Here is a 15,017-nt window from a genome sequence, read left to right on the forward strand (position 1 = left end):
TAATTTCATTAGATTCTTGCTTTGCTAGGCCTATTAATAAATGATGGCACACTGGACTGAGACACACCTCTTTGGCCCAAACACAGGAGAAATAACAAGAACAAACCAAGGGAACCTTTGCTTTCAAACAGGGAATAAGAGCATATGGCACTTCCTGTTGGACAGGGAACACTGCAGCAGACACAAGTAAATAAAACATTACATTTGACAGCTGAGACCAACAGCAACATGTTTTATCACCTTTCTCCTTTATCAGCATTCTGCTTTTGTACAAAACCAGGGCATGCATCCAGCCACTAGTCTTGCTAGGTTTCTGAAAACAGCAATAAAACAGGAAACAAGTCAGCATTACAAGAGCCCTGAAGTATGTATCGATTACCACATCAGAGATGTGGAAAACTGCTTTATATTTATTGAAAAAGATCACTGCTGCCCAATATAGAATGAAGTTAATAGGGCCTCTACATGACATCTCTTATGGAATAACTGAGCTTAAACCAGAGGATGCAAGTTACAGCACCGTGAATTAAAGTTGAAACAGTTTTACTGTCTGATCCACAACAGTAGGTCTTGTGCTGTAACAGTCACACTACATAAGCCATCGAACATACAGTTCACTCAGATTAACAATTAAAACCCATCTTAAAGAAAATGGAATGATCATTTTGGTATCAATGAAATATTACCTCTTTGCCTGTAACAATGACTTGCTGTAACCATTACAGCACAGATTCATATACAGTAAACTCTCAGTTAACCGGCACCCATGGGGATTGGTATTTGGTAGATGCCGGATAACTGTAGTTTCTGGTTGCTTGAGAGTTACTATTAAAAATAGGCCTGACTAATACTGTACCCTATATTATTTATTTGGTTTGACTTGTTCTTAGGTTGAGGAGAGAGAGAATTCATTCCTATCTTACTTTTTAAAACTCAAACTCTAAAAATGTAAGGTATGTTTCTGCCGGGGGAAAACAAAAAGTGAAACACATGAAAATTGTACTGTATTTCTTCGATATTTTTTTGCCGGTTGCTTGAGTTCCGGTTAACTGAGAGTTTACTGTATGCTACATAACAGGCAACATGACTCTGTATACTGACTTCATGATATGAAATAATTTCACATACAGCATAACATTTCCAGACTGTCTATCAACATGGCAGTTGGTCATCCTTCAGAATGGATGACAAACAAGAAGCCTTTTGGTTAAAAGATGATTCAGTATTTCAGGGAATGTGTCTGTTTGCACTCTAGCCAATGTGTCCCTGTGTATTTGTGGGAGAACATAAAGAAAGCAATAGATGTGCACGAGTACACACACACACACACACACACACACACACACACACACACACACACACACACACACACACAATCGCAGGAGGTAGATTTTTTTTTAACCTTATTTAAGCAAGTGGTAACCAAGTAACCAGGATAATCCGAAGGGCCTTCCTTCAGCTGTGACATGGAAGGAAACAAATGCAAGGCAAAGCAGAATATTTAGCATATAAACAAAAATATGAGGTATGGTCTACTGTCATACATAAAGTCGAATATTTATTTATTTTGTTAGTTATCCTTTGTTGGCCAAGTTAGTCCCACTATTCTAGTGACCTCTCTTCACGGAAGACCCAAGGTGGCATTTATACTACTACTGGAACTTTGGCCAGGGTACCGGAGAACTTCTACTCTTTTCGATAAGTATCATAGGGTCTTTTACATCCACCTGTGTTACCACCAACTCAAGGAAATGGGATCTCACTTTAACATTTCATCCAAAGGATGATACACTCGTTGCAGTGCCAGCAATCCTTCTACCTGGCATGAGAATAGAGCCCACAACATTTTGCAAAGAAGGCTGGTATGTTATGATATTATCAAGAGACCTAAACAGCCAATGTTGCTTGAGAAAGAGTCAGCTGTGAAGCAGTCTTGCAAGAGCATTCAGCCCAGAAGTTTAGAAGGATGAAGGATTTGAGAGATCCATTGAAACGACATTGGGTTTCCAAGTGCCTGATATGGAAAAGAACAGTATTACAAGTAAACAAGTCAGAAAAATAAGCACAACGGGGTGAAGATGAATCATGTTGCAGTTAACATCCTAGCAACTTATATTTGCCTTTGTTGCTGCCTGTGAATACATGTATGCACCATACACTGTAGTGATCTCATAAGGGATGAAGGGACCCCTTGGCAATGATCATAGAGTGTGGCTGCCATTCATTTCAAACAGGGCCACCATCCCTTGCTACAAAGGAAACACCTTCAACAACTAAGTCCATGTGCTCATTCATCCCTTTTCCTAGCCATTACTATATCTTGAGTTTTCCGTGGCTCAGCTAGCAAGGCTTTTTCTGTTTTCTATCCAGAAAGTTAGAACCCACTTCCTGCCTTCATCAGATGTCTCCCACATAACGGCAATCTACATTCATAGAAAAGAAAACATCTGGTTTATTGAGAGATGCAAAATGCAGCTGTAGTACTGGCATTACACACCCAGTTTCGACTGACCTATTGATTTTATGTTCTCTACAGTCAGCATTTCAATCACTGCAGCAACGAGATACTTAATGCTCTGCTGAAGTCAGACAACTTGAATGCATAATGACCATTTGGAAATGACTTACCTATACATTATTTTACATACACACACACACACACACACACACACACACACACACACACACACACACACACACTTCCAGACATTCTGTTATACTTTGTTCACCAGTGCCTTTCTCCCCAGCTGTTCATTCATAGTTTAAAATTACTCTGCAATATTGCATTTATTCAATGTAAATATGTAGTGGTTAATATAGACACTTGGCGGTCCAGACCACCTACCTGAAAAGTGAAACATAAAAGCACCATCTAACAGTAGGCTTTGTAAATGTCATCTTGCACCACACTATTGACTAAGTTTACAAATCAAGGATTCAGAGTGGAGCATGACAGTTTCAAAGACAGCAGTCCAGCCCCTAGGGGAGCATGTGTGGGACTGAAATGCCCCCCCCCCATCTAGTCCCTGATTTGTTCGTGGATTTCAGGAACAGTCACTTTTTTTTGTCCTTACCTCCTCAACCACCTCCAGCTAGTGCCCATCATATGTCCATTTACTCCCTCATGCAGTAGCCGTCTCTGCAGGAAGTAAGGGACTATCATGATGCAGAGGAACAGCAAAGGGGTGTTTTTATTACATGACCAATACAATTTTCCTGCATGCAGTGTCACTTTATCTTATGGGCTTACCTACACATGGGGCACATTTCAGACAAATGTCTTTTATGCTTTCTGTACAGATTAACAAACAGAGGAGATTCTCATCTTCTCCCCTCACCCCTTTCTCCACATCAAGACAGTAAAGCAGTCATTTTTCTACAGAACCAAATAACTTAACAAAATGGCTTGATAAACCTTTTACTTTTTTCTTCATTTCATTCCAACAGATGTTTACCATAATACATAAAATGTCTTTTTTCCCCTCATTACCACATGGCATCCATGTGTTTTCTTTTCTGGCATTCTTTTTTTGAACTGGTTCCTTTCATCCACATGGTTCTCCTGATGACCCATTCTGTGTTGTATAAAGCTTGCCATCATCCATTCAGCCATCCCTTTCGGACCCAGGATGATAATCAAAGCCAAGTCACCAGTAACATGGGTGGAAAGCATTCACCTACAGTAAACTTTGCCTAAAAAGTTAGTTCAGTTACGCAACAGGTAGCATAGTTACAGTGGCTCAGCAGGTATTATACTTGCCTTTGGTACTGGACGATCACAAGTCTATAGGTTCTATTCCCATCCCAGCTGACTGGATTCATTTTGTATTACTGTCGCTGCACTGCAACATTAGAGGGTACTGCACTCCTAAGTGTCCCACCCCCCAGATATGAAATTAAACAGAGGCCCCATCTTTCTGAGTTGGTGGCACCTCAGGTGGATGTAAAAGATCTCATGGCATTTATCAAAGAGATTCAGGGACTTTCCCCTAGTTGGTATGAGTGCCACCTCAGGTCCTAAGAGAGGCCACTGGCCCAGTGGGACTAACCCTATCAGCAAAAGGTATATTAATAAAATTATTCAGATGATCCTACACTAAACATTTATGAATGGAATTTACTGCATAAACATATTCAAGATGATATATGGGGTCATTTCTACTACTTTCTTCAGCTGTTTGTGCATTTCGGAACATCCAGATAGCAAAGGATAAAATGCAGATATAACACAGTGCAAAGCATAATATTCATGTAAATGCTTTTAACAACTTAGACTTCAATAGTCAAACTTTAAGCAAAAATAGCAGGCACACTTTTACTGTATTAGTTGATCTAAAAAGAGCATCTTTGATTGGTCATAAAGTTGGCTTATCCTTTCCACCCATTAGAATTCAGCATCTTTTTTTTTGTTTGTTTTTTCAGAAGTTTCCACATCAATGGAGAGATGCATGCTTGTAATAATATACACTGTGACAAAACACATCCAACTACATAAGTGCACTCAGATGCACCACAGTTTGCGTACCGCCAGTGAGCATCTTCAAACAAATCAAGAAATAACAGTGTGGTTTGCACTACCACTGCTACCACATGATATAGTAATATATACATGCTTGAAACAAAGTGAACCCAAATCCAAGCAAACTTGATCGACAGATTTGTTAAGAATGCAATATGTCTGCTATAATTCTACAGCAACAATACTCACTGAGGGGCCCTATGGCTGAGTAGAATACCACACAGTAAAGCCACAATGGAGAAAGCAGACACAAAAACTCACTATGAGCAGTGACAAAGTTGACCACTTGAAACCTAATAAAAAAAAGGCAACTGAAGGGTCACAACAAAGAATGTATCTCAGTAACAAGGCTGCTCAGGTAAAGGCCAAGATTACAGCCCCTCTCATTAAAGCAGACTGACAAGTGCTGGAGGGAGTCGCCCAAATGGAGCAGTTCAGACTGAAGCCCCACATTAAGACAGGACATGCAAGGACCAAGGATAAAAGAAGAAGCATAAACTATACTCTTTCCTCAAATGACACCTCGCTCCCCCATCTTGGCAGAGGGCCAGGGACAAACTGGGGTTCATTCTCATACTCAAACCAGCATCAGGGAGTAGAAGTAAGATCCTTCCCTTCCGCAGCATGATGCATGCTCCATGAGATGTTGGAGCTCCCATATCCAGCTCGGCCTGCTGGGAAAATGGAACTGGGACTGGGAAGTAAACAATGACAGCCTCCCAAAAGGAAGACAGGAAGGGTGCATAACAAATTCTCCATGAGCCCTGCAGCCTCAAGTAAAACGGCAGGCTGACCACTTGAAGACCTATAGAATAACATTCTAAAAACCCAGTGGGCCTAATACAAAAGACTGTAAACTAATGAGCAGAATGCTAGGACCCCCCCCCCCTCCCATACATAAGGAAGAGGATGGCTCTATCTCCTTCATAGCTCACATGAAGTTAAGTGCTCTGACAAAGTGTTTGATTATCTACAACAAACATAATCAGGTTAACTGATAAGGGCAATTATTTCTGCACCTGTTCTCAGAGCTACTGTAGCTCTCTCTCCCTACACCAGACTTAACTAAAGCATTCCAGAATGCTACTACAAAGGGCCTGAAATATCCAAGTCTTAGCCAAAAGCCTTTGACAATGTTAAAGTACTACAACCATGACTGAACCATCCACTAGAGAACCATAATAAAATACCCCAAAGGAAAGCTTCTCATGCAAAAGCCTCTATAAAGTGATCCTTCCTCCAAGCTGAGAGCCCAGGAGTCACAGCCTGCCCACACCAAGCCTAGACAGAAGCTGAGACTCTAACGACTGCCTCAGCTCCTGTAATTGTGCTAGCGGTAAAACTGTATAACCCCTGGATTACAAAGGAACTTTAGCCAACTTCCAGAGAAACCCAATGTGACCACCTTCTTCTCTCTCATAAAGGGTTGAAAGCCATGGGAAAGAAATACAATTGTTCCTCAGGAAGACATTAGAGATGGCCTCCAGAGGTCCACCTCAAGTAATGGAGACCACATTCCCTGTAAGCTGAAGAGATAATGCTAATAGTAGGCAGGGCTTTCATAAGACTCTGAATCCCTGTCAAATGGATCCACAGAAGCCATTCCAATGGGTGGAAGAATTTCTCCAAACCAGGCAACTCCAATGACTCTCTACGAAGCAGACAGGGGAGGAATCACCCAATCCAGAGATGTAAGGGTCAGGTTAAACAGCTGACTCAAGTTGTTAGAGGACAAAGCCCTGACCATGACCAACAATACCTCAAGCCAATGTTAGGCCCCAGAAAAAGCAGGTTCACCCCGAGACTAAAGTTTCTAGCCATGCATGTAGACAAGACGTTGTAGGAAATCAGAGTGAATCAGCCAATGCCTGCTCTCCTGCTTCGGGGAGAAGGCAGTGGTGTGGTCTACTAGGCAATGGAGTGGAGTTCTGCATCACATGGAATAAGGTATGAGTACCTAGTCAAGGAAAAGGTGTTTCTTGGCCTTGCAAAGCAATACATGCACACTGCAGTGATGATCTGCTTGTGCACAAAAGCACATGTGGCATCTGCTTGGCAATTCAGCGCTCTACTCTGGTGATACATGCATGGCAATCAGCGGGCAGTGGGGAATAAGACTAAATAGAAGCCTTGATGACTGCCTTGGTGGTGGCCTTGGATAGAAAGAAACTGATGGGCAGGCAGTTAGAGAGGAACTGATGTTAAAAAAAAAAGGATTAACTAACAGAGGCAGCTACAGCAGATGGAAGGCAAATACTGAAAAAGCAAAATTCTGCTGAACAAAGATCTCTACCTGGTGCTCAGCGACAGCCAAGCAGGGAAGATAAAGGGAGAAGCCCTAGCCTACCCAGTCTTCAGGCACACACACATGACGGGGAAACCCTGGCCTCACTAGAAAAGTGTGTCCAAGCCAAAAGAGCCACAAAAGATATGACTGCCCTGCCAAAGGATCTGGGAATGTAAATTATGTGCACAGCAGTAGTCCTGCCACCTCTGTCCTACAAATGTCTCCAACCTTCACCCCCCACCCAGTACGATATTGCAGTTTGCTCAAAAAGCAATTGGGCTACAATTTGAACAGACTCAGGAATACAGAGTATTCTAAGGGACACTACCCCTCATCTGAACTGATCTGGGCCATTCCCTTCTTCGGACTCAGTCACAACAGCATACTGAAATACCCACAACATGCTATTCTTAAAGGGGAATGGAGGAACCACCCGGGTGATGGACCAAGTGAAATCCACTCTACTAGCCATTCTGCCCCCTCAAAAATCCATTTTGCAGGAACCAAGAAGACTCTTCCACATCCTCAGACTCTACCAGGCCAGTCTCAGTGGGAGAACAAGCCTGACACAGCATGAGCTCTAGCCTGTAGAGAGGATGAGGAGACCAATCAACACTGTCCTTTATGAAAGGCTCCTGCATGTCCTCCTCTACTGCTGGGAACAGCAAGCACAGCTTGTGCAAGAAAAATAGCTCCCTAAATCCACTATATCCAAAAATGTCCTACCCTAGGAAAGAGTTATTTAACAAGTCAGCCCAACGTCTTCTCCCTCTAGAGGGGATCTTGGCCAGGCCTATTTCTAAATTCTTGCTGCTTAAGTGAGGACACCTGTTGCATCCAAAAGACAGCAGACCACATGCAATCCTAGCAGGTTCACCACAGGCAGTGAGAAAACAGGGTTTCTAGGATAACTGATCCATGGAAAGACTCAAGTCTTCTCACAATAATTTGCGTAAAAGCAGAACCAGAAACTAACTACTACAAAGCACAGATGTGGGCCCAAAGTCCAAAAGTACAACACAGTCTTGCCAATCTGTCACTTCATGGACTACTCAGCTGGATGCAATGAGACCTACATCACTGAGATGGGAAGGATCCCAAGGAGGTCAGCCAGAAGTGAGACTAGTGACTGTCTGCACAGAATTTTACTCCTGATTCCTGAAAAATGAAACACACACCCCAGGGAGAAGCTGTTAAAAAGAAGGGTGCCTCCAGGCTTCCAAAACACTATCACCCTCTAAAGGTGGCTCTACAGAAAAAAAAAATCACAGGTCTTCTTGCAAATATTCTGACTTGCCTCTTCGAATGTCTTCATACCTCGTAAAAATAGGTGTTCCCCAAGGATCCATATTGGGTCCTCTACTATTTAATATCTTCACCAATCGACTCTACACCTCTTGCCCACAGTCATCTCTTGTTCAATATGCAAATGTTTCTACTGTGATTACTATCTCAGACTCTCCCTCTGGTCTCACTACTACTACTCAGACTGCCTTTACATCAGTAAAAACCTGGCTTAATAACAACCAATTAATCCTAAATCCCCTCAACAAACTATACTCCTACTCTTTCTCCCAAAAACTCTTACCCATCTTAAATCTACTTTTACTATACTGTCTTTCAACAACACTCCAATAGTACCTGGATCTAGTTCCAAACTCTTAGGTGTCACTATAGATGATCAGTTTAAACTGGACTTGCACATCAACTTCATCAGGAAGACCCATCAGAAACTTGGCTTCCTATATAGAAAGTTTCTCACTTCCAAAGCTAAAGTAACCCTATCTCACACCTATCTCCTAACCTGTCTACTATATGGTTCTCAAATACTCACAAACCTTAACGTCACACTTCTAGCTAAACTTAACTCTGCCTATAACAACTCTGCTCAACATACTTATAAAACTCATCACTGTGTCTCTCTTAAACACCTAAACTGGCTGGAGCTACCCAACTTGCTTCTGCTCTCTCAGCTTCAGATTTTACACTCTATAATACATCAACCTCTCTGTTGCTCCTTATATCCTACAATTCTCCAACTAGATCACTCCGCAGCTCTGACCAAGACTTACTACTTATCTATAAACCCAGGACAAGAGTGGGATGCAACCTATATAGCTACCATCCTATTATTAAATCAAGTTAAACAATTCAAAGCTGCTGCCAAGGAACATTTAAAACACTCTGGTCCTGTCACTGTACTCACCCACCATAAACTGTTCTTCTGCCCTGCTCACTATTTGAACATCTCTCCTTTCTTTTAACTTCGACGCTCTAACTGTTCTCACCACCTCCATTCTTCCTGGCCTGACTACAAGTATCTGTCTAACTCTAACTTCATTACCTCTCTATCCACATACCTCCTTTAAATCATCACCTGAAAGTAACCCATGTCTCCAATGAAGACATACTTAAGGCTATAAGACTGACTTTTTATCACAATGACTGCATTACTAATTTACTTGCTAAATTCTGATAACTGTGTAATGTTGTAAATACCAGCTAAAATATCAATGTTATCCCATTTGTATTATTACTCCTCTGTAATTACGTTACTGTATTATATTATGAATGTTTTTTACTGCATTGTATCGATATTCTCTGGAGCTTTTCTGCCTGGGCCTCCACTGAAATGGGGCTATTTGCAGCTCAGTCAGACTACTCCCAGTCAACAAATGTAAAATAAAATAAATAAATAAATATAATTATATGCTGCTAACCCTGTAGTATATGCCATCTTATGGTACCATCTTCTCCATAAAGCTCTGCTAAGCATAATTCCATTTTTCCATCCACATTTTGACAATGTTAACTGCTTCTTGAACTAGATGTTGTAGCATGTATTAAGCATGTATATATATATATATATATATATATATATATATATATATATATCTATATAGATGTTTTTCACCATATCCTTGAATCTGTAAACATGTTTTTTTTTTTTCATTTCTTACGTGATCTTTTTTCACCTGGGCTGTACCTGCAAATGGTCCTTTGAGAGCAGTGCACTACTGCAGTGAACAAATATAAATAGATAAATAGAATAAACAGGAGCACTCAGAGTCATGGAATTTCCAGGAACAAACGGTTGGCATAGTCTCTAGGAACAAGTAGTTGAAAGAAGAGACAGAATTAAAAACTTCCTCCAGGAAGTAACACCGCCAAGAAAGCAAACACCAGAGCCTTGGCCTACCCATAAGACATAGGCCTCCTCCTCCTCTGATCCTCAACAGCAGCAGCATCTGGATAAACAGGGGAAACTGTACCCCCACACTCTATGCTTTAAGAGCAAGAAAGTGAAAAGACTCGAGTATAAGATCAATGTATGGGAGGTATAGGACAAATAAGGCTCTGCATAAAAAGATACAGAAAACAGGAAGCAAACAGTAAAGAACAACCAATTTCAGGCCTGCTGCAGGAAGCCAAAAGAACTCATTATAAGTGAACTCATGTTACTGTGACTTTATCACCTGAAAACAACTGTAATAACTCCTAAGCTGAACAGTCTGAGCTGCAGACCATGAGGCAGTCTTCATCCCAGTGACTCCTCCTCAGCTGAGCTTGAAAAGTACAAAAGGCTGAAGGGAGGACTAAGAAAATCAAGTCCCAGCCTGTGCCATGACCCATGAAAAAATGACTCAAGTGGTGCACCCCCGATCATGCCAAATGGACTTAGGGAATGACCATTCTGGCTCAGGAAGAATGGAGCAAATACAGGTATTATCTTCTTTGGAGAGTGCATTTCCACTAGCACATGGGTACTCTCTCTTTAGGAAGTTAGCACCTTTAAAGCTACCAAAATACAATGTGATATACTGTCCTCCCCCTCACGTGACAAGGGTGATTCACATGGACTTTTATCTCAATGCCCATGAATACAAAGAACATAATCTTAGCACACATGCAAGTACAGTGATTCAGCTGTCTACTGCCCTTGCCAGGACCCCAGACACATCATTGTGATGAGGCAGACCAGGTATGGTTGAGGAAATCTATTTGTGGCATACTTAACTCCAAATGATGTTACTACTTCTGCCAAGTGTCTATTTTTTTTATTCTTCTGAAACTGAATTGAATTGTATGGAGTGAGCTAGCAGTAGAATGCAGTAGGCTTTTTGCTTTTCACCACTGTATTCTAATAATGGAGTCGGTATATTTTATATATATATATATATATATATATATATATATATATATATATATGTAAATCCCACCATTATGGAGAATCATCTTAAAAGGCTTTAACAAGGTCCAGATAAGCATTATGAACAGAATGGCCTTTCTCAATGACATCCACTGCATCTTCAAAGAAATTAACCGTATTACAGAGACAGAATATACATTTCATAAAGCCAAATTGATTACGGTTGAGGAATTGCAGGTCAGCAATTTCATTGTTTAAGAAGTTGATTAATAAATGTTCCATGATTTTACAGATTATGCTGGTGAGGCTATTAGGACAATTGCTGCCAATGATTCTGCTGGAACTACCCTAGTGGAGTGGCACAATGATGGCCATTCTTTCGAAGTCAGATACAGATCCTGTAGAGAAGGTAAGGACACAGGAGCTTGGCATTCTCAAGCTAGGCCAAGAGCTCTAGGGGCCATTCATTCTTGCCTGGGTATCCTACTCAGCCTTTCTATTGTCAGGCAAGAGTCAAGTGGTATGGAATGGGTCAGCTTGCTGTTTTTTTGGAGGCAGCCTACCCTGCACCTAAGTGGCTCCTCCAAGTTCACTGCTGTCATTTCCAGAGGGGATTCATGCCTCTGCATTTTGAATTCCCCCTCCGTTTTACTGCTGATAAGCACCATGATGGCATGGTCTCAGCTGGCCTGAATTTCACTGGATAACACCTAGTGCTCCCACAAGATGGTACCTTATGATGTCCCAAAGCCACTCCCCCCCCCCATGTATCAGTGGCTGCTCACTCCCAACCTCCCCAGTCAGCTCCTACAGGTATCCAAGCTGCTGCTCTAACTAGGATGGTACTAGAGTTGAAGGAGATGACAGTTTGGTGGTAAATCTGATTAAAGAGGAAATGTCATTAGTAGGGATGCAAGCAGAGGCAGCATCTGTAAGAAACAGGTCAACTATGTTGTAACCTCTTTTGAGAACTTAAGATTATTTGATATAGGGAGTTACATTTGACAAAATTAAGGAACAGATAGGCATATTTATTATTTGTTGTATAATATTGCTACAGTTAATGGATGGGTAGATAAGTCACCCACAATTAGTGCACCGAGATTAATAGGTATGGAATTCATCCTGTCAAGGTAGTTATTATGGTCATTAGGAGATATCAAGGGGGCGGTATAGTTGCAGTAATGAGGTAACTGATTTTATTCAGAGTGATTACAATTCTTAATCGATGCAATGAGAGATTTGGGGTAAGGCAATATACGAGTAGAAAAATAAAGATAATCAGAACAAGTAATAAATGCAGTACCCTGGTATTGCGGGAGTGCCATCAGTACAATGAAGCCAAGATTCAGTCACTACACAAATATGCCTATGTTTGAGTGTTAAGATGACCTGAGAATCGGACATTTTTGTTCAAACTCCTAGCACTGAGTAGTGCCACCTAAATGTAAGCCAGATTGGCATTTGTTAGGTTGGAATATCCAAGAGCTGGACTTTACCTTAAAAAGAAACTAACAGGTAAGAAAAAGTCTTAAGCCAATATGCAGAAACACTGATGAGAGAGACTCAGGCTATCCCTGGCCTTTCAATTTACCTTCCATGCTAACAAATACTGAATCCTCCTGGAATGACATAAATTAGTTAGTCAGTGGTTGAATTAAAATATCGTGTTTTGGAACTGAAGCACCATTCTCAGGGATGGCAAGATACTGCTCAAGACAAGTATCCTTCCTGCCTCAGACATATGAATGGAGAGCTCAGTCATGTCTCTCTGCATCTATCCTAGGGAGCTTCTAAGGTCATTCTCCTCAATATGGGCAACTGCAAGGCTGTACTCATATAAACTGGAAAAAACAAATGGCTCTGGATCATGCCATGAATCCTGACAACAGAAACAGCTGTGACTGTGACTTACTCAGCCTGGTGAGTGAAAACCTCAGTGTTTCTGACTACAGAACTACCTATTATCATGTGTGACCACAGCCTCTGGAAACATTCTGGTCTGGGCTTTGGGCTACAGTGACTCTTGTTAGGTACCGGTGTATTTGTGATTTTGAAATAATATGTTTTTATTATTCAAAAATGTGTACATTGATTGGATAGTCCAAATCAGTCTAGCTGTGCTGCTGGATGTTTTCAGGACAGCTACTGAACTCCAACATTGCACCTGCTCATTCTCTCTGCTGCTAGGACTGCAAGCTGCTTAATAAAAAGTCTGGGCAGCAAAATATTTTTCAGGCATACTCAAACTGCACTCTGCTGAAAAAATGTCAAACTGACAAAACTAAAGGGAAAAAATGCAGAACTCTTGGGGAAAGAAACTATTAAAGTTAAGTACATTCATTACTGTGAATAAATAATGAAAGTGCTTAACTTTAAAACGTTCTTCAGTATTTTTCCCCTTACATACTCATCTCTGCCAGGAATAGAAGCTACTCCAAAAATACTTCAGCCTGATGCATTTTTTTCTTTTTAACAGGTAACAGGAATCATAAGGTAAGTACTTATCATAACTTGGTATCTGTGTTGTCCACTTTCATTCTTCCTCACGGTTGAGTACGTTGTAATAAGTGTTGCTACAATTAATTTTATTTTATAAGAAATAACTTTGATCTGCTGCTATCAGGGGTGATTTCTGGTTCTGTTATGCCTGATACTGAGTTGGAATACGTCCCGCGAGGTGAAAACCGAGGGAGTGATGCATTACAGAAGAGATTTCGCCAGTACCTTCAAGGCACAACTAACATTTATTGGTACATTGAGGATACGGCGAGTCCTGATGATGTCAATGGTGAGTCTGTTGATTCTGAGAAGTTGTATAAGCTGCTCGACGACATTGAGAAGGCGTTTATGAAATTAAAATGCCTGCAAACTCAAAGGCTGCATTTCCAGTTTTGTCTCGACCGGAAAATCATTCCACGTGGGCTTCGGGTTTTCAACATGCTGAGCCAGGGTCGAGAATATCCTGATTTACTTGTGAGATGGCAGCTATTGAATATCGAGGTAAGCCGAAAATACTTACAGCTCCTCATAGACTTCTTTAAACCAGAGGAAGCTGCTTTAGTTGAAAGTATAGACAGTAAACAGAAATCTCTGTTTAGAGACTTCCCGTTCAAACTGGTACAACCATTATTTGAGAACTTGTTGGATGGTGTGCTGGCTTTTGAAAGAAAGCTTCTGCAGCAGAAGAGACACAAGGCAACAAGGGACATTAATGATTTCAAACGTGGTCATGTCTTTGTATGGCCTAGATATGGACAAGATAATATGACAGCCTCTGTGGCTGCCCCTATAGTTGTAAACCATACAGAACGCATTAATGCTGAGCTATCTGGCTGTGACATGAATGTGAATGTAAATCAACTGAATAATAGTAATAAATTAGATGATGTTTTTAAAGATACTGCAACTAAGAATGCTAGTTTAAATGATGACACTAGCCAGTCTAAAGGTGATAGGGATGATGTAATTTTTAGGAAAGGGCCCGCTACAACATTAGATATGCTAACATCTAATGATGTTTCTAACTGCAATGTTGGTGATTTGGGGCATTCTAATACTGACTCTACACATGTTATACATCTTGTGCATTCCAGTGTCCATTCTGGAATGAACTTATATCCTGACGTACATATTGTCAAGGATAAACCACTTGAACCTGAATCTGACATTGTGGTTAGACCCAAGGTGTTGAAGAATTTAGCAGGGCCAGGCATTAATGTGGATCAAGATATACCTTTTCCTTTGCCGGTACGCATGGAGAAGGGTCCGAGGAGGACACGCTCCATGAGTCGTGGCAGACAGAAAAGGAAGTTTTCAGGGGAAATTTCAATCCATCAAACATTGATACATAATATATCTAAAGCCATATTGACTACAGATGATTTAGCGCTATTAGAGAAGGGGTTGAATTTCATTCCTAGAAGCCATAGTAGGCTTGTTGATACAGTATTGGATTTGAAATTATTTTGTAGAAGTGTAATGCTAAAGTTTATATATAGAGGGACAGGTGATGAACCAATTGAAAGAAGGCACTCAGTTTTTAAGAATTTGAGTGAATA

General features: G+C 40.9%; 1 protein-coding gene across 1 annotated transcript in view; it reads right to left on the reverse strand.

Annotated features, from left to right (window-relative positions):
- Positions 1–15,017, reverse strand: part of SLC10A7 (solute carrier family 10 member 7) — a gene marked incomplete in the record, with an annotated part of 2,703,821 nt that overhangs the window by 1,692,820 nt on the left and 995,984 nt on the right.

This window comes from Protopterus annectens, chromosome 2.part1 (genome assembly GCF_019279795.1).
Source record: "Protopterus annectens isolate FY-2018-M chromosome 2.part1, PAN1.0, whole genome shotgun sequence".
In the NCBI taxonomy this organism is placed as follows: Eukaryota; Metazoa; Chordata; order Ceratodontiformes; family Protopteridae; genus Protopterus; species Protopterus annectens.